Below are 20709 nucleotides of genomic sequence, written 5' to 3'. Positions count from 1 at the left end.
CCATGTACAGAAGTTCTGTCCTCGACGCGGCGACCGCGGGTTCAATCCCAACCTCCATGTCATTCCCCCTTTCACATCTAAGCGGTCCTGTCACAAATAACGGCCTAAAATGCCCAAAAATGTTATCTTTAAAAGGAATTTGCGTTAACTTGTTATTGTTGTTATTTTTGACAGCCCTAATACATATATTTTTAAATACTTTTTACTATAGTAAAACTGTGTTCAACACAAATACACAATGAGTCTTGAAGGCTGATTCTGATATTTTTGAGCAAGAATTTACAGACATTTATTCTGCCTGTAAAATAAAGGAAAGTGATTTTTTTAGTTTTTTTTTTTTTTACTTCTCCAACCAAATTAGATTATTGCAATATCAGAGAAACATCCTCTGCATTTAACAGAAAATATGATTTTACAGCTAAATGGATGGCTAAAATGTGAAAAAGAGTTTTTGGACTTGAGGACTGGTGATTTGTTTTCAGCAGAAAGTGGTTTCACTGAAGACTGAAAACCATTCATAGACCATGATAATGTGTGTCCTGGATCCACTAATGCTCTGTACTCAGGCTGGAGCCAAACCTCGCAGATATGTAAGTTGGCTCTCGGTAGGCATATTGCCAGAGTAATTATTACGAAAAACAATAGGTATTTTTCAGACATGACATTAAATTGTTTAATAAGCAGTACATATAAGTTCATGTCCGACAGGCCATAAAATATACATCTTCAACTCTACCAGTCACCTTAATATCTCCTCCATCCAGTGTTGTATTGTAACGAAGTAGAAATACTTTGCTACTGTACTTAAGTAGAATTTCCACGTATCTGTATTTTACTTTATTTATATTTCTCAAAACTTTTACATTTCCTCCACTACATTTCCTAGATAAAATGAATAATTTTACTCCACTACATTTTCCCTAAGCCTCTTAGTTACTCATTACTACAAAATAAAATAAGAATAAATTTGTTACCCTGGTAACTCAAGTTTGGCGAATCATTGTTCTTAAATTGGCAAGAAAATGCACGCTCCATTCCAGTTGGTGACCTAATTCCTGTTTGTTGCCAAGCGGCAAAAAACAAACCAAAAAAAACAAGTCAAAACTAAACAAGAAGAAGAGGAAGCATAATGGCTGAGAGTGTCGTGAAAGCACCTGGTGCAGGCTCTGTCGCCATGCAAACAAACAATAACCCCCCCCCACAGCAGTGGTGGTGAAGATACCGTTACACACCTTTTTGGCCATGAAGTTCATAATTAATGTTTTTTTTTTTTTTTTTTACTTCTAATACTTTAGTACATTTCACATCAGAAAATTATTTTTGATCCTCAAAGAAAGTAAATATTTAATATTCTAAAAGAAAACTTTAACTTCTACCAAAGTCATTTTCTGGTAAGATAAGTCTACTGTTACTCAAGTATTGCTCTCAAATACTTTATACAAGACTGCCTCCATATTACCAAAACTCCCATTCAGCAAACCAGATGCCAAAGCTTTGATAAGTACAACGGCCAGAGGACTGTTGACATAGTTTCTTGACTGATGGGATTTAAATGCTTTTTCAAATGAAGGTTATTAATAGAGCTCAGATAATTCCATTCCATGGGTGAGGAAAATCATGTAAAATAAAGTGATCCTGCGCCCATTGCTTGAAGGACTAAAATATGTTTAATTTCAGTAAAGTAGGTGATTAATGGCTCTTTTGTCATAAGCATCATTGGTCTTGACATTTCATCACCCTGAGGCACCTGCGTGGGACTGTTTTTTTTTTTTAATCCCGCTTTTGCCCGCTACCGGTGGTTTTCTGACCATCAATGCCCGCTCCCGCAGTGTGTGTGTGTTCTGCAACCCCCCCTCCAGCACCGCGGACGTAAGATTGACCAATGTCGATTGTCATTGGATTGACCATTGATGTGGTGTTTTCTCCCCTCCCGCAGGAAAACCAGTTATTTTACTGTGCAGTATTAATAAATATGAATATTTGTCGGTAATAAGTAGCAAAATTACATTCAAGTATAAATACATTCAAGTGCAACAATAAGTTCTTCTAGAGCAACATAAGGGCAAAGTGACGTGTTTATTTATTTCACTTATTTTAGAACATGTCTGCTGTGGTTCGTTTTGGTCAGGTCGTTTTATTTCCTTTTGTTTTCCTGTCTTAACACACTAGGCTCGTTCGAGAGGAACTGCGCCTCGCTTGTAAAGTGGACGAGAGCAGGCGGCAGCAGCGGGGGGCGGTGACAAAAAGCTGCGGTAAAGTCGGACAGTTTCCAGCCGATTCCAGCTCCTTCAGGCTGGACAGGAAGTGATGAAAACACTGTGGTGTGATTCCGATTTAACAAAATATAATCAGACCCTCATACCAGCTGGTACCCAGTCTCCAGTTGTTTTAGTTATGACAGAGTAGCTGTCAAAGTGCTCTACATGCGATCTGTTACTGATTTTAATGAACAACAGACTGGAGATGATCCGTGATCTGAACGGATTTATCTCTTTGACTTCTAAACTTAACTATCAGCCTCAGCAATTAAAATCCTTCCGATTCAAAAACAGTAAAAAGTTTATATAAAACGTCATCATGTTGTAAACCAATCAGGTGTTAAATCAGCTGCGATGCCGGCGTTTCCCAGCATGCTCTGGGTCCGCCTGGCTCTTGCAGTCGGTGAAAAGCAACTGCGCCGCCTGCGTCTCAGAACTGCGGCCGCCTTGCTCTTGTGAGATTTCCGTTGCCCACGTGTGCATGACGTCAGAGCAAGTCGGGATCAAGTCGGACACAAATCTAACCGGCATGCAACGGGCGCCGATCGCCGGTGATCGATTCTGCGCAGACCTGGCTCATCTCGAACGAGCCTATTCTCTAACCAATTTCATGTTAAAGTCCCTGTTGATTGGATTCTTCAGGTTGCGTAGGAGAAAGGGGCGGGGCACAGTGGAGGAGAGAGAGAGAGAGAGAGAGAGAGAGCGAGAGAGAGAGAGAGAGAGAGAGAGAGCGAGAGAGAGAGAGAGAGAGAGAGAGAGAGAGAGAGAGAGAGAGAGAGAGAGAGAGAGAAGAGAGAGAGAGAGAGAGAGAGAGAGAGAGAGAGAGAGAGAGGACAGACGCGTTTGGCTGGTGTATAACTGGACACACCGTGTGCGTTGCTGATTGTCTTATTAGCCGAGGGCTATTATTTTATCTCTCAAAGTAAATTAGGGTTTCGGCTTTGACATCAAGGGAATCAGTCATGTACTGTGTACACAATTTCACACATTTTGCCAAGTTTTCATATATATATATATAACAAATGGTTAAAGTTCATGCTGACAAGACATAATTAGCAAAATTGGCAGATGCCGCCACAACTTGATACATGCATTTGTATCATCTATTGACCCTCTGTGCTGCCAATCTCCAGAAGTGTCCAACTTGCAGCGATAATCTTGACCACCCCCAGAAAATGTAATCAAGTAGATACTGTGTGAGGTGAAACAACTGCTGACTTGGCCTGGCTATCAACACGTTGAGCAGCTGGAGCTGCAGCAGTGGCAAAGGCCCATGCCTAACTATCGACAGGAGACTGGTGACACAGAGTTGTTTGATTTCAGCGGCATTTTGAATAGGATTGGTTATAAAAATTGTGATTAACGGTTTCAAAAGGCTCTTACAATATTCATTTGGAAGGATTTTTATCTTTTAACCATTAAGGTGCAAAAAAATTATATAATGTAGTTGTGCTGAACAATTTCTTGGGAGTGAAACAGAAGAATTAGATAACTATATGTTGCTCTGAGGGTTATAAAGTAGCAAAAATACCCTGCCCTGATTAAACAAAATTTGATTTTCACTTTTTGAGATGCCTCATTAAAACTTTTTCTTAGAGTCAAAAAGTTCCCCTTATTAGTATCTCACTCATCTGGTGTTTGTTTATCATAATGACTTGCTGATTAGCACTGTCAACTAATCTGCAATTAGCATTTGCAGATGTATCATAATTGAACGTGTGCTCACACTGCAAAGTGCTGCAAGCATGAAATTACCTTATAGATATCTGCAGCTTCAAACACACAGAGCACGACACACGTTTTGTTAGGAGAATGACAGAATTAAAGCGTTGTTAAAACAGCAGGCAGGTCCAATCTCCTCCATTCTTACCACTCGCTGACACTGCTGTTTCTATTTAAGACAAACAAACGGCATGAACCATTTCGTATGATATTGTACGAAAAGTCATGCACACTAAAACGTATATCATATGAAAACTAGGAGACCGCTGGCTCGTCACGTGAAATCGGCTACAGATCTCTGTGCTCCGCATGGTGCTCCGTCAGGTCAGCTGTAGTTGGGAGTTCAGTTACCCAAGAAAAGGTGATTGTAAGCCGGGTACAGGGTATCACGAGCTGCCGGTCAATTCGGCAGAGATTAGGGTTAAGTTTAGGCAAGAAAAAGTGAGCGTTATGCGACAATGAAATTTAAGTTTAGGCATCGAAACAACTAGTTAAGTTTAGGAAAATGTTTTTGCTGAAAGTCTTCCTCGGGAATTCTTAAAAGTGTGGTGTCTTAACGTCCTCCCCGACCCGACCTCCCTACGTGGCCAGCAGCGTTCTTATACAGTAGCAATCAATGTGGTGCGCACTGCAAAAAAATCATACAAATTTCAGTGCTTATCTATTTGTAGGTTTTTGAACGTATGGTTCATGAGAACACATAACTTCTCACCATACTGTCCTCACAACAAAGTCTAAATGAGATGTAACACTTAAAGTGATCATGCAGTGTGTTGCCTTCATAGTCCATAGCCCCAAAACTGTCAAATGATTGTAGATTATAAAAACAGGAAAGAGTAATCAAATGGATCCACTAACTAATTACTTATGGTAGTTTGAAATTCCATCCATTGGATTTTTGGTATCTTTCATCACGATTGCTGGTTTGTTGAAGTGATGTGCTTCAGTCAGTAGATCAACTGCAGTCCAAAAAAGCAATACAGCAGTGCACTGAATCGATTTGAGGTTTGAAAGCCCACTGAATTGATTTGAAGTGTTTGAATTGATTGTAAACAAGTCAAAAGTCTGTCACTAGCTACCTGCAGACTATGGTTCACACAGCAAAAAAAATTCCGTACAAGCCCTGTTCATGATGGTCTAAGTGCCGAGCTTGTAGAGATGTCGAGCTTTCCATTCCGCAGAGCTAAACAGGAGGTAATTGTTTTCTTGCTTAAAATAGTACTGACATGCTAAACTGATGTGGTGTAAGCACGTCATTTTTTCCACTAATGTTCACAAAATATCCTCTGCTAAAAGCAGCTCTTAGCTGGCTGAGTTATAAGAAAAGCAAGGTGCATGTCTAAGAGTAATTGAAAGCATGTTTGTGCTTAGCTCCTACGCCTGAGAGAAGTTAGAGGTTTCAAACCTATTGCTTATTTTATCTAATGTGAATAAACAAATAGAGTGGATTAATTGCTAAACCTTGGTTTGGTTTCTTTGCTCACAGAAAAAAAATTGGAGTAGACTGCAGTCCATTTCTCCCTTCTGCAGGTTAGATGAAATGGCTGGTTGCACAGAGATTTCTCAAGATCCAAAACACTAGTGATGGCTAAATGATGTTTCATGAACCATTTTCTCTATTTTCTGAGCCCACTAGATGGCGGTCCTTTTTTTTTCAACAAAGGGTTGAAAGAAAACAGAGCTGCCATTTCTTGAGCCATTCCTGTGGCGCACCTGCTGTAGCAACCTTGAGTTGCAGTGGAAAGACGAGGGTGGGGTGACCCCATCCGATGGGAGGCAGGGATCTGTAGTCAAACCTAAAAGTAACATTCAGGAGAGACCTGCTAAGTCTGGAGTTTTGGGCACTTGTTTTTGCGTCTAGGCCATATCTTTGTTAGGGAAAGCCACATGTTTGCAGAGTTTGCTCTTTTTTTAAATGTTCCACATTGTTAGGTTCCAACAATGTTGAATTACCCCATCAATGTGAATATTTGTTTAACTGAAAAACAATATCACTGTATCAACATGAACACGCTGGTTGATGCCAAATACAATATTTTACTTTGTCATGCGTATATATCTGTAGATCAAATCTACAGTATATATTGCCTTACTTGCAATCTATCTCTGCTCCTGTGTATTGATGAATATTTCAGTTACACATTTACTGACACAACACAAGTGGCCTGTCATTTAATCACCACAGAAATATTGATCATTCATGAATAGGGCTGGGTACTGAATTCTTACTCAATACTTTTTAGGCACGGTGACTTTTTAGGCACAGACCGAATTGCTACCTTAGTATCGAGTAACAAAAGATGCCTCGTCATGCCTCGTCAATACCCAATTTCAATTCCAAAAGGAGTAAATCTCATCCTTGGAATGATTTCCAGCCCTATTCATGAAACATTATGTCATCTATAGTAATGGGGTTATTCCCACCTTTTATCTTATCTTAAGAGTTCTCTTAGTTACTTTGTAAACTTATCTAGAGTAGAACTGTCAAATATGGGATTTGATCAAACATGAAATCTCTGCTGAAAGAATTTAATTCAGAGTCAATGAATGTTGGATTATAGCCAGTACAGTGTGCACTGACTGGGATAGAATACTGCAATCAGTAGACATGTTTGTCAAACTAAGTTAACTGTTGGAGAGTTGTGTTGTTCTGAGTGCATACATTTTAGTTTGGTTGGCCCCTGTGGGAATTCAACCTCTATCTATAGCAGTGCTGTTGCAGGAAGGTGCTCTAGAGTTTCTCTTTTATAACTCACTCCGCTTTGATGACTCTCCTACAGCGGAGTGTCAGTGTGCTGACGGGGGAACAGGTTTAGGAGCTGGGAGGATTTACTGTCATGATGCAGGGGACAAGTTGCATGGAGCTGTTCCCTCAACTGTTTATTCACTATAGCAGTATCTTCCAACCAGACCTAATACGTCAGCATCCAAGTCATGGGGCGGAAAGAGTCCCAAAATATGTAGGAGCAATGATTTTATTACCTATTTGACTTTTGCTAAAATCCTCTTCATTTTAATTTCACATTGGTAAAAATAGGACAAAGTAAATTTTAAGACTACAACAAATTACAATGTAAAATGCATGCTTGAAATATGAAACAAATGTGCCAATATAATAACACCAATGGATTCCACAGCTTTATTATTTTATTATTTATTATTATTACAGCTTTAATTATTTTTGTGAACTTTTAGCTTATTAGCTAGGATGTTCTGTGCTATTGTGTCCTGCTGGACCACAAATTCCATTTGAATTTTCTGTAGATGTAACCAACAGTCTTCGTATCTGTCCATTGCGTTGTGGGGCTGAAATAAGGGGTTCAACAAAGTTTTTGTGTGTGTTTTTTCTCGTGAATATACCACTTTAATCTTTGAAATTCTGAAACTTCTTCAACATTGGCATCTGCATCATTGTAATCACGATCATTGGCATCACAAGGTGGTTCTTAGGGCGATTTATGCTTATGCAACACCAACTTGCTTTCTTGTAATTACTACAACCTCTGAACTTGAAGGTCAATTTGCGGCCATAATAATTAGCATTCACCCTGTCCCCTCGTGGGGGTCGGGCCCCGCACAGATCAACCTGACATTTAGTTCAAAGGATTATTAAAGTCAGGGATGTACAAAGCACAGGGTCAGACAGGCAAATATACAGTATATGTCAGCATGCATGTTGTTGATTGGAAGCTGACTGAGGATGAAAAGGTGACAAATTAGATCCCCCCCCCCGGGATTCCTGGATGACAAAAGGTTCTTTGCTGTGCGATCATGCCAAATATTTTGGCATCCAGGGAAAGATGTAGAAATAACATCCAACTACCCGTCTGTGCCTAATAGAGAGGTATGTAGTGTGCGAGCATGGCAGCATGCTCACAGTGCTTAAGGAACAGCTACAAGCATGCCCACCGCGTCATACCTAAAAATGATCTTTATGGATTGGAATGTAACATAATATGTTTAATGTATCGGAATGTCTAAAAACTGAAACAACACGATTCTTCTGAAATGTACGATCTCTAAACAGAATGTATCTTAAATCAAACTAAACCAGTGCAGAAAAATCCCATCCAAAAGGGAACCAATCTTCCATTTTCTGTTCTAAAATTGGATCATAGTAAATTATACATGTTTGGAAAAACATTTCAATATCGCAGTACAGTAACACAGTCCTAAATCCTATTCTTTGCAGACATTGTGTGACTGACCACATGTCCTGTATAGGTGCTAACAGTCTGTGGTGCAGAAGGGCCCAACTCATTGTTTATGGCCCTCCACCATCCTACTCATTGAATGCATCACACAGTTTGTGTCGGTGTCGGCTGACATTTGAGGATGGATCTTACATTGCAGCGACAGTGCCATTTTCCACGGAGATTTATTTGTGCAGAAACAGATGTAGTATTTGCATAATTCATCAGCAGCTTGTTTTGTGGATGGATTAAGGTAATCATTGGTTACAAGTAAATCTCTCTACCTGTACACAGTAACGGGGGAGCATTTGCATAATAAAACCAACATTGTCAAACAATGTCTAAAAGTGAAATGTCTCTCTGCATACAGACTGCAGATCTCTATCTGCTGCATTATAACAAAACATATACGTTCCAGAATATAAAATACCTATATCCATTTACCTATGTGTGTACAGGATTTTGTTTATTCCAAAGAGTTAATAGTTAGTGAGTCCGTAAAGGTGGGGCACTGTTGAGAGACAGTTTAAGAAAATAAAAGTCTACAACAAAGCTTCAGAGACTGAGATCCAGACTTGTAAAACCTGTGTAAGATGAGTATTAACTTCTGATCTTTAGCTGGATATAAGGAAAGAAATGTAAGTCAATGTAGTTGTAAATATTCACATTCTACACCAGAATTCCACCTAGCAAGTTGGAAGACCACCTAACTCTCCCTATTTCTGCCATCTCAAGCTGCATGCAAAAAGCTAAAGTCAAGCCCTTCCAGTGTAAAGAAAAATCTCATGAATGGCCGTTATGATTAGCCTATTCAGGAAAAAAACGTTGTAATAGCAGAACAGTAATACAAAATTATTTAAGTGACCTGTATTAGCTACGGAAAAGATTGTTGTCTTGTACTACACAAACCGGTTTACAGTACGTGTAGCCCAACTAGTACAAATGCTATCAAAAAGTGTGTGTGTGTGTGTTTTTTTTTTTTAGATATTCATAAATCAGAATAATTCATAATGACAAATAATTATTCTGATAAATGAATATTTAAACGATAAAATAAAAACAGATGGTTAATCAGGTTATTAGTGTTGGCGTTGCATAGATTGTCCCCAAGAGGGCACTTTTTGTTAATGTTTTTTTTGTTCAAAGACTTTAAGTTTCATATCTTAGTTTGTATTTTTATACATTTTATATATCGGAACTTTAATATATTTCGATGTTCCTCTGTTCTGTTGTGACGATAAAACAAATTATTATCATATTGTTTTAGTGAGAACTCCTAAATAACTCCAAATAACTAATTTTAGAGAAATCTGTTTAGGTTTTAATGTTTGTGTTTCTAGATTTTTTTTTTATATATACCGACCGATATATCAAAATATCGGATTTTTAAATGACAAACGGTATTGGCCTTAAAAGTCCTTTATTGGTTGGGCTCTACCTTTTGACTTCCTCCATCTTTCACGTGAGCCTCATATTCCATGTTGTCGCAGTCCCTCAGGAGTTTGCCATCTGTCTCAGTTGTGCCTCTGTTACTCACCTATTGAGATCCGATCACAAGACAGGCAGAACCTTGATAACTAAATACATAATACTGTTGGTTGTAAATGCAAGAAGCCATAATCAAATTCCATTCTGCAAAAAATACATCCAAATACGTATGTATGTTAATACCAGTTAAACATAGGGTCTTAGTGCCCTGTAATATGAGTCAAGCCCAAAAAACAATGGATCCTACAATTATGATATGCAACTCAATAGCGTCTTTGAATGGATGGTAAATGCTTGTCTCTCAAATCTCCACTCCACCAGTTTCTAATGACTTTGTCTTCAAATTTTAAGCACAATGCATGAAGACATCCTCACAGTGCCCCTTTTTAAAAATCACAATAGTTAGGTAAAGGTCTTGTTTTGGGGTTCCTTCGAGAAGGTTGCATGTTTTTTTGTCGTTTCTTTCTAATCACAGCTAAGCGTGTTGATAGTGTGACTGACACGGTGGTCGGTGTGTGTGTGTGCAAGGTATTACTGCAGCAGGATCCCACCATGCAGCCTGTGTTACCACCATGCTTCAGCCAAACGCCAATTGAGTAAAACAGAAGGCAAACGCCAAATACAAGCTTGTTGGCAATTTGTCATGGGTTTGAGCTTTGCATGTGATTTAGTTGTTTGCTTAATATGTTTAGACATGGTGGGTCCATACTGAATGTGAGCCATGGTACAGATTATTATGAGGCCGGTGATTAATTCTGCACAATGTTTTCAATTAGATTAGGCACAGGGATGGCTTTAGTGGTAGTAGAACACAGGGCAGAAGAGTCGGATGAAGATGTATGTGCCAAAGTGTTCCCCAACCTCCCAGTTCTGATCAAGCCAAGATTGTGGTGTCATCTTGGGAGTATTGTGAGTACTTTTCTAAACCCGCTTGCTAGGGCTGCACGATTATGGCCAAAATGATAATCGCGATTATTTTGATCAAAATTTTGATCGCGATTATTCTCACGATTATTTGTTGATTTTAACCAAAACTAATTTTATTGTCACATAGGCTATTTATAACTGCGAGAGGGAGTGTGATGGACGCTACTCACAGAGAGACGGCTGATCATTATGAACGGGTCCAGCACGGTCGAACGGCGGATACACACGTCGTGTGTATTAAACGTCTGTATCTTCACTGCGCTGCATTTTTATGAACTATGATATTCTGGCCATGGGTCACATCTCTGGTCCTGGTCCAGGCTTCGGTACAGCAGCTCCGTCTCCCACGCTGTGACTCTACCAACTGAAGTTAGTTGCATTCAATAACTTCTTCTGTGTTCTTCGCCGTAGCGGCCGCGATAACAGTTACCCGCGGAAACACTGGTACAAATACAGGTTTGCCCCCTCATACTTAACAATATACAGCTGTGTTAATGAAAAATTAAAACTGTAGACATATATCAGAAGTGTGGACCGGCGGCCGCTGTGTGGCGGAGCGCGGAGAGTAAGAGGAGAGAGAGTAAGAGGAGAGAGAGTAGAGGAGAGAGAGTAGAGGAGAGAGAGTAGGACGAGAGAGCGTAGAAAGATCCAACACAGGCACGGCTTTACAGACGAAATGGGTCATGTAACGCAAAATTAAACCATATCCATATAAACAGCATTGCAGCGGATGCGAGGACATTAGCACCGGTGCGTCCTAGAAGAGCTAACAGACGCTACTAGCTAACAGCTAACAGACGCTAACTAGCACTGGTCACTGCTGTTGTCTGAAAAACAACAAATGGGACAAAGTGTTGCGTTTACTGGTAAACTGGTAAACCTTGAGACTGACGTATTACCAGACTGCTATCTGTTGAGTTTTCCCCACGCTACTCTGTCCTCTGTGACTGTCTACATCTAGAAACTTAGCTGCACGGGGTGCAGTGAACTACTCTGACTGGCTCATGAGCAGACGGCTTTATGGAGCGGGAGATTGGCTTTGCAAAAAACCCGGAGCGTTCTATGAAATGACGCTTTATAAAAAATAATCGCTTGATCACGCAAATTTGATCGTGGGAAGTCCAAATCGTGATCGCGATTAAAATTCGATTAATTGTGCAGCCCTACCGCTTGCCATGAAGCAGTTTTTTCCTTGTGTGACAATTATTTTTCTTTTTTTTTGTCACTATCTAACTTGTTGAAAATAAATGCCTGTCAAGTTGATTGTATTTATACATCCCAAAATAAAAGGTTGGTCACAGGTTTTTTGTTATGTGCAGCATAACACAGCAACTGTTGTCTTAGGATCAAGGCTTTTAGAAAGTAGTAATGATTGAGAAATTAAAAAAAATGTCTGTTGTAATATAATACACATAAACTGAACAGAAATTTTCATTGCAAGCTTTGTTTTACACATGTTTGTGTTCACATCCAAAGCCTGATGTATGTTATTCCTCTGTGGCATAGAGAGCCGCATCAGTGAGCCACATTGTTGCACTGGGTGACATGTCCGTCATACCCATAAACACGCACGGTGTAGTTAAGTTTGACTCAATCCCGCATGTGCTGTTCTGCTGCAGTAAATGCTTACTTGGGCACCAAATGTGGATTAAAATGCAGCGGTGCAATGTTTGCTCCTGTTTAAATAACGTTAACCATGCTGATTTATGAACTATGGAATGTTAGTTCGGGCAAAGCACTGAAGTTGCACTTGCTCAGCTTCTTCATTCATGCTTCAAAATCACTAGCTGTTTGGCTTCCTGCTGACTAAATAACGTCCAATCATATTCATGCAGGTTTTGAGGGCATTATTACCTGACACGTCTCACTGTAATTCTGCTTATACGCCATGGCAACACAGTTTGATGCTACAGCTGTCTCCACCAGCCCATCAACCAGCATCCTCTTGTGGTTTTGTTATTGTCCATTTAACTTAGTGACATGTTAATGTATGTGTTCATTAGCGGGGATTTGTTCTTGTAGTCATTGTACGTTTATTATTTTTGAGCTCCCTTAGAGATCAGAGCCTTTTTCAACAAATCTGTATATGAATTTGCAATAGATCGAATAGATAGAAAGTCTTGTCAGAAGTGTACGTATAACAGGTCGCATAAGGATGACATTATAAGAAACTGTTGAAAAGCAAGGGGAATGTATTACCACTGACAAGTGCATACAAAATTATCATAAAAAGAAATTGCTAATAAAACCAATGCCAGGTTTTATTCTTGACATTTGCATCCCTGAGTAAGAAAAACATGGGGTGTTAACATCCAATCCAATATGTATTATAAGATAGCAGTGCCGAATTATGAATATTGCCTCAGATGTTATATTGTTTACAAAGAGAGGATAAATAACTTTAACTCTTGAGTTTACAAGGGGTTACATTCAAAGGTATCTTCTTTTATCTCGACTTGAGTCCTATTTCACATGCCTCACATTCAATCTGACTTTGAATAGGACTGCTATCATGAGACTCCTATCAAGATACATTTCACACATGCAGCACCATATCCATCATGTCAAGGCAGGTATAAATGCTCTTCAAACAGGCAGCGTAAACCAAGCTATGATCCACTTAAAAACACAGAGAACGTCAAATTGTAGCCTGCCAGAGAGAGAGAATGACTCTGATCCGTCTATTGCTGCTCGTCAGCGCGGTTATTGAAAATCACCTTCAATTTGCTCCAGATATCAAGATTGCGAGGGGCAAGTCGCCGTGTTCCATTTGATGTGACGAACACTTCCTCTAGACAGGACGGAGGGAGTCAGGCATGAGGGGGAACAAAAAAAAAATCTGTGTGAAAGTACAAACGGCTTAGATAAAAGGGCTACCTTTGAAAATAAAACATGACTGGAGGTGTATGTAGGCTACTATACATGCCATGCATAAAACTAGGACCGCTCCCATAGCATTGCAGAAATGCAGACCGAGAAAATAAAGAGGCCTTACATGCACCAAATCACCTTACATCAGGTGTAAAAGGCTCTGATGTTTCTCACATATAGCCCAAATGATTTCCCTGAACTCTCTGCAGTGCCCGTGAAATATCTAATATCAGTGACAGTAACTGTGTCAGAGTTTAATGCATCTGCCGGGGTATTACCGTAACCCTCCGTTTTGTTATTCTGCACGTAAAATCCCATTGCATGCTTTAAAAATTGCCTGTATGGGATGGTGCTTCTTTATTTTCAGTGTGACACCTCATCTTTGTTGCTTCTTTTAAAGCTTTCCAGCCAGCAAATACACTGACAGTCATCTTTGTTTGCATTAGAGTTTTGTCCCAAAAAGAGATTTTTTTTCTTTTTCTTTGCTGACCCTTGATGGAACCCTCCTGCTAAAACCTTTATGTATTCTTGTGGCACTGTAACCGATTCGCCAACAAAGAAAAAAGAAGGAATAGAAAAGCCCTGCTGTGGGCTTGTGCAGAGCTTCAATCAAAATCCTGGAAGCTAGTTGACATGCAGGGCGTGGAGGTCCCTACAAAGTTATTGAAGTTCTTTCTCTCTTTTTTTTCTCTTTTCACCAGCAGCTTTTTATATTACCTGGCAAAACTTCTCTGTCTTTTTTTTTCCACCCTCTCTCTGTCCAAAGCCGTAGCCTGCGGTTTGAAAGCCTCACTGTTCCTAGATTAGGTTCTGCTGGTGTGTATGATCAATGAACCGGAGCCTGCTCGTGGTCAGAGCAGCGCGGCGGGGGTTGCAGCTACATCCCGCCAAGTGGCTGGATGGTGATAAGTTCATTGTTGTGCCTCCTGCGTGCCCCAGATAAGCCCCAGCACGTCGGGAGTTCGCCGCAGCAGCCACAACAGCGGCAGCGGCAGCCCCAGTGTAAGCCGGTTATGGCTGGTCAGTCTGTAGCGTTCTGACAGATTGTCATTCCCACCTCTCAGGGTGTTTAGTGCTAATTTACCAGCATGATTACACAGGCAAACACGCTTGCCGCATTTAACACATGCCGCTTGGATTCTGAAAAGACGTTGACGGCACACTGTATTTATACAGCGGTATAAGAGCAATTCAGCTTGTGTTTACACACACTAAAAACAACTTTATATATCCGCAAACCTGGTGGTCATAATCCTAAAATGGAAAGGAAAATCTGATAATGCCATCTGGGTTATCTCCTCTTGATATTGGAGACACAGTGTGGAGTTACAAACTGGGGACATGGAGGAGCTCAGGAAAAATGCTATTGAGTTGGATTAAAGGAAATGTAGATCCATCTTTTTGGAACTTGATCCATATTAGGGACTAAGGCCACCTTTATGCTGGGTATTAAAGGTACCGTTTGGAGTTTTTGACCACTTGTAGCATCATGGAGCAATGTTTTCACATGTGGGCCCCTGATTTGTTTGTTCTTTTGCATGCGCACAAGGACACAGGTGACAAGATAATTCCTTTATGACTGCAACTAACGTTTATTTTTATCATTGATTTAATATGCTTTTATTAATATAATTTTGTTGCCTTATAGATTAATCTTTTGGTTTCTTCCTCAGTTTATAAATCTATTAATCTTGTAAACATGAACGTAAGCAATGCCAGTATTAACTTGGTATTAACTTGTTAAATTAAAATGTTTTATATAGTAACATTAAATATAAACAGGAACTTTGTTAACAAGTAAACTCCAAAAATGATTTGGATAGGACATCTGATCTATGGACCTTTGTATTTAGACCTGGTAGGCTACAGGTAACTTGTGGATGTGCTATAAAATCTCTATAGTTCCCTTTTAACCAGGCTGTCGCTGAAGAGTTACTCAGTAAATATGCAACAGTGTATCACCCGAGAGGAACAGGGAACAAAGTCAACATTGCCAGAACAAATAACGAAAAGATAGATTTGCACCTGCTGTGAAAAAGGTCCAGGCTTTGACTGTCAATGCTGTACACTACCACTTTCTTTTATATTATATAATCAATATGTGTAAAAGCCTGCATTGTTATTACTTTTTTTTTACTGGTATTAGGAATGTTGGGCCTTTAGTTTTGAGTGCTCATCCTGCCACACTCAAAAGCTTACATTGTTATTCAATCCATACAGCAATGATGTTTTGTCTAAAGCCAGGCTTCCAGTGGATGGCCATGTCTAACTGCAGCAGGGGGGCTCAACTCATGGATTATACAAATCGCTATGCTTTTCTCATATCTTTGCTTTTGACTGAAGTGGGATAACACAGAATGGATGGAACAATGCATCAGTACAGGGGTTAGAGATTCTGTTTTCTGTACTGGAAGAGCATGGTGTTAACATGCCTATGTTCAGATGATCATCTCCTACTGCTCATGGATTGGTAATACATGTGCCATATACCTTACATAACGGAAATGGTCATTATGATCATTGTATCTTCAGTGTGTAAAGGACCAAGGAGGCAGGCAAGATGAGTCACAGATGGATTTTCAAAAAGAGGGTCATATTAAACCCCCAAATTAGGCAACCAATTTACAAAATATTGTTTACAGTTCTGGGCCAACAAAAGGGGTCAACTGAACAGAAGCTCCAACAAACTAACAAATAACCAAAATGTACAAGAACTACAAATCCCAATTCCCCCCAATGATGTGGTGGGCACTAGGGACATTCGGATTGGGCACATTCTACATTAAAAGGCTTTAGGGGGTGCATGTGCCGGACATGTCCATCCAACAGAAGCATCTTTAAATTATGAACAAATGCATTAAGAAATATTTTTAGCGTAGGTATATATAAAAATGAATAAAAATACAAGCATATTGAAACAGTAACACCTAAAATCCATTCTAACCTTTAACCAATGTTTTGAATTTCCCTATCGATATGAGTGTGTCAGTCTACTCTGTAATTTGTTCCAGACTAATGGGGCAAAAATATCTGAAGGCTGTCTTTCAAAGATTGGTATTTAATGTGGTAAAACATAGTGTAAGTCACTCCTGAGAACAGATGTAATAAGTGTAATGTTTTGGGCACAGGAGTGACAATAGGTAAGGTGGTAATTTAGTCCTTAGTAGATGAATAGAGGTGCTGATCTTGCCTGTAAGAGGCCAGCCCACCTTATGTTACAAGACACAATAATGGGTGCCATATGGGTCATCAGTAATAAGTCTAAGAGCTGAGTGATGGACAGCATCTAGATGTTTAAGGTTAGAGACAGGAGCTTGTCAATAAAAAACATTCTCATAATGTCCCCAGAAGAAACGGCTTCCCATTTTCTCCTACTGGGAAACGGGACCCGTTCCTAAACAGCAAAACAAGTTGCATTCCTTAATTTGCATTTTTATTGTTAATTTGGTTTTTTTAAAAGAAATTTTTTTAAGTTTTTACAATGGGAACTTTTAAATTTGGTATTTTGTGGATTTTTAAACTCTTCAATTTCCTTAGCTGAAAGGAAAAAAAAACTTTGTTTTTTCGCTTTTAAAAAAAAAGGTTTGGGTTTAAAATGCATCGGGCAGAGGTTTAAGTGAAAACGATTATGAAGGGCTACTGATATTTTTCGCTCTATTTTTTAAAATTTTTATTATTTAAAAAAAACTTTTTCACCCTTTTTGGTCTCCAACCCGCAGGGCCTGGAATGCCTTGGGATGTTTTTTCTGCCGCTGGAAGTCAGATTGCTCAAATCCTCTGGTGTCATTAGCTTGGATTGCTGGGGTTTCATGGTTGCCCATATTTTTCATAGCCTCATCTCTCCGGTTTTGGTCTTATTTTCATGATCTTACATTTCAATTTAAAGTTGAACCAAGGAATAGGTGTAGTTTTAGGTTGTAACCGACATGTGTGTAATGTTAGTATATGACTAACTCATTTATTAAAACTGTTTTTTTGCAGTGTATTATGGAAGATACAGGGCCTTAGCTGCCGCTGAGTACACTGAGGTCATGCTCTCAGGATTCTGGGGGATTTTTGGCAACATTTGCTTTAAAAATAACACAATGAGTCACATTTTAAGATGTGTTTGATGATAAAATAGTATAAGTGAAAGGTGACTGGTTAGTCATTCTTTCCCAAACAAGCCATGAAAAACAAGATCTATAAACAAGATCTATAAAATCCTCATTCATGGTTCATCACCTCAGTATTTCTAAAATTAACTATAATCCTGAGTGGAGGTTGGCCAACATTAGTATTTCGGGGGAGGAAGGGAGAAGCAGGTAATATGTTTAAAGGGGAGCACACCAATTTTATTAATCAAGTTAAGTTTACTTGCCTGTAAAAACAATTTTATCAAGTCTGAGAATGTTGGTTTGGGCTTGGAGAATGTAAACGGAAAGCTTAATTATTAAGCTTTCTGTTTACTTAATTTATGATGTGGCCCTTTACTATGCAGGTATGCTCTATCAAAAATATCATTTATGAGCTTGATACCTCAAATAAATGAGCTTCAATGGTCTGTAATTGAATGGCAGGGTGTTACCTTGCTTTCTCCTCAATGTATGCTGGGAAAGTCTTCATTCCAAAATTCCATACCAAATTACTAAGGGTATGTAAGTATTGGCACATACCGTACCCAGATTGCTTACATATATAAATATTCAGTTTTTTATTTCTATATAACATTACTGTTCTTGCCAACAGAAAAGCAGTAAACGGTTTATTTACAGTGAGTGAATTACAAAGCCTGGATTACATTTGTTCATAACATCATACTTTTTATTTAACAGTTTATTGGCAAAACTGCCAGAGTCCTTGAAACATGAGCTTCTCGCTAACCCTGTATATTCTTTGCAACATGAAGAACAACTAGGTATTCTGGCAGTGCTGAGGTACTTGTGCTACTTGGCAGGCATGCTAAATTGCCTTTTGGGAGTGCCAAGCAATCCCCATGGAACACCATGCTTAAGTCGTCAATGTGACTTGATTAGCAGGGTCACTTTAACTGTCTCCTCTTAGCCATTTAACTTTTTTCTTCTCAAGTGGCACTATATGGCACAAGTCCTGCATAATGAAAAATGGGCAGGTAAATTGGCAGGGTAATTTACTGGAAAATATTCAAGTGGAAGGCTTTGGTAAAACAGAGAAGTAATTCCCATATCCTGCATTTGCTCATTTAGAAAAAAGGAAAAGGACGTGGGACTTCAGATGAAAAAGGGCCTCAGACAACTGGTTACCACATTATATTCGCAAGCAAGCCGGGGGAAAAAAGACAGGAAAACACAATGCATGACATATGAACAACATATAACACATGATCAAACGTGGATGAGATGGGATGGAAATGGGGATTAAGATCTTTTCCACCATCAACACACATTTCTTCATTTCTTCCATGTGGAGATTTAGCTGTTTTCCATATCTGTTGCTCCGCAGAAGAACAAATGGGTTAACCAATGAGACGTAACAGAAATCGTAATTGCTATTCGTCTCAGGGTAGCAAATGGCTGTGGTGTTTGGTTCGTTGCACCGCGCGTGTCATTTTCGCGAGGTCTGACGTGCATGTTGAATTAAATCAACATCGAGGTGAGACAACTGCATCACAGGCCGTCCTGTTTGAGTGGCTGCTTCGTTAATCTCATGCTGTAAGGAAGCGATGCTTAAACTTGTGCTACAGGTTGACGCAGTGCTTCTTTGTTCATAAAGGAAGGGGACACTTCATTCACCTTTTGGGAGTTGTTTTTTTTAATTTTTTTTATGGCTACATGATGTAGCAGAATTGTCTGATATAGACTGTGTGCTTGAGACTTTGTCATGGGAGTTAAAGGCTTGGTTCACCCAAAGTATATCTAATATAGCCTCGCGGATGGGTCGGGAGGTGCTACCACCCCATCACATATAGTTCATAATTTAATACTGTCGTTAAATATTCATCAGTTACTTTTTGGAATGCATATGAACAACTCTTCAAATTGGAATGAATTGGATCCCCTGCGCTGTACACTTATTTTAAAGGAAAATATTTCACTTTTAAAGCTGGTTCGCCTGTTACTCCTGTTTTTCCTTGCAAGCAGTGTAGCATTAAAAGGGCTATTTAAAAAAAAAAAAAAAAAAAAAAAAAAAAAAGGTCCTAAATATTCTCTGGTCCAGCTCAGCTACATGTGCACATGTTTCGTTCACTATCGAGTCTGTTTGTAACCGTTAGGCTACAGACAACTGGGGTGGGGGGGGAAAAAAGATACATCAAATCGCGATATTTTATGTGGCAATACTGTATCGATACACAGATGCCAAGTATTGATCTATTATTATATATGTGTTGGACCCTTTGTCTGATTGACAATCCAATTTTGAAGTAATAAAATTAAAGTTAGATAAACCAACAGAGAAATGTATCTTTTTAGATGAAACAGAATTTCATTTGAAATTGGGAATAAATACTAAAATTGCAACTATATCGTGATCGTATTGTGAGGGCTCTGGTGAGTCCCACCCCTACAACGTTATCCTATATTCTGCTGTCTTAAGCTGTTTAGATAGCACACCTAACTGGCGTCACGTCTGACAATAGTAGGGGAAACACAGTTCACAGGATTGAAAAATTAATGAAAGAAAAAATCAACATCTCTTTGTAGAAAAGGTGTCCTGTTTACTCTAGACTCATTAAAAATATCAGAGAACAGATGGCTTATATATATATAATATAATAAGCTAGGCTCTTGAAAACAAGAATATGTAACACCTGTGCACATCAGTGGATTAGTGGTAACTACTTCTTCCACTCTGGATGTTCAGCATATCACAATTAAAAGAAGCTAGAGCTGCAAAGCTAGCAGTCCCAGCTATATTTTGTGTGTTACACCTCAGCGCCTTTCATTTAAGCAGCATAGCAACCTGTCCAAACCATTTTTGAAACTTCCAATCTTGGCAACAATACAATCCATCGGCTCCGCCTCATGGGATTCATCTGTGATCAGAGTCGCAGGAACTCTGCAGGATGTGTGACTTTCCATGAGGAGAATTTCTCATCGCAGCCAAGTGGGGTCAGTCTCGTTGAATTTCATCAATCTGAGCGCTCTATGTATTTTACAGGAGCTGCTGGCAGAACCCCCTGCGATCTCGGCTCACCTTGAATTGCACCATTCCCCCCCTGTCCTCTACGCTACGTGTCCCATACATAATCATCCAACATGAAATTTTAAAAGAAGACCTTCTCAAGCTACCAC

The 20709-nt window shown here is 39.4% G+C and overlaps 1 protein-coding gene and 1 long non-coding RNA gene across 2 annotated transcripts in view; one reads left to right on the top strand and one right to left on the bottom strand.

Annotated features, from left to right (window-relative positions):
* The window catches only part of LOC116699838 (astrotactin-1-like), a 372650-nt gene that overhangs the window by 34598 nt on the left and 317343 nt on the right, over nucleotides 1–20709 (top strand).
* On the bottom strand, nucleotides 1359–18770 carry LOC116699839 (uncharacterized). The gene is made up of 3 exons (XR_004334521.1): nucleotides 18758–18770; nucleotides 6488–6494; nucleotides 1359–1448 (listed from the first exon to the last, which is right to left on the bottom strand). It is a non-coding gene; the product is annotated as an uncharacterized LOC116699839 (long non-coding RNA).

Source organism: Etheostoma spectabile, chromosome 12, assembly GCF_008692095.1.
Source record: "Etheostoma spectabile isolate EspeVRDwgs_2016 chromosome 12, UIUC_Espe_1.0, whole genome shotgun sequence".
Classification (NCBI taxonomy): domain Eukaryota; kingdom Metazoa; phylum Chordata; class Actinopteri; order Perciformes; family Percidae; genus Etheostoma; species Etheostoma spectabile.
Note: the sequence above shows the minus strand (reverse complement) of the source record. Positions and strands in the feature narration are given on the sequence as shown.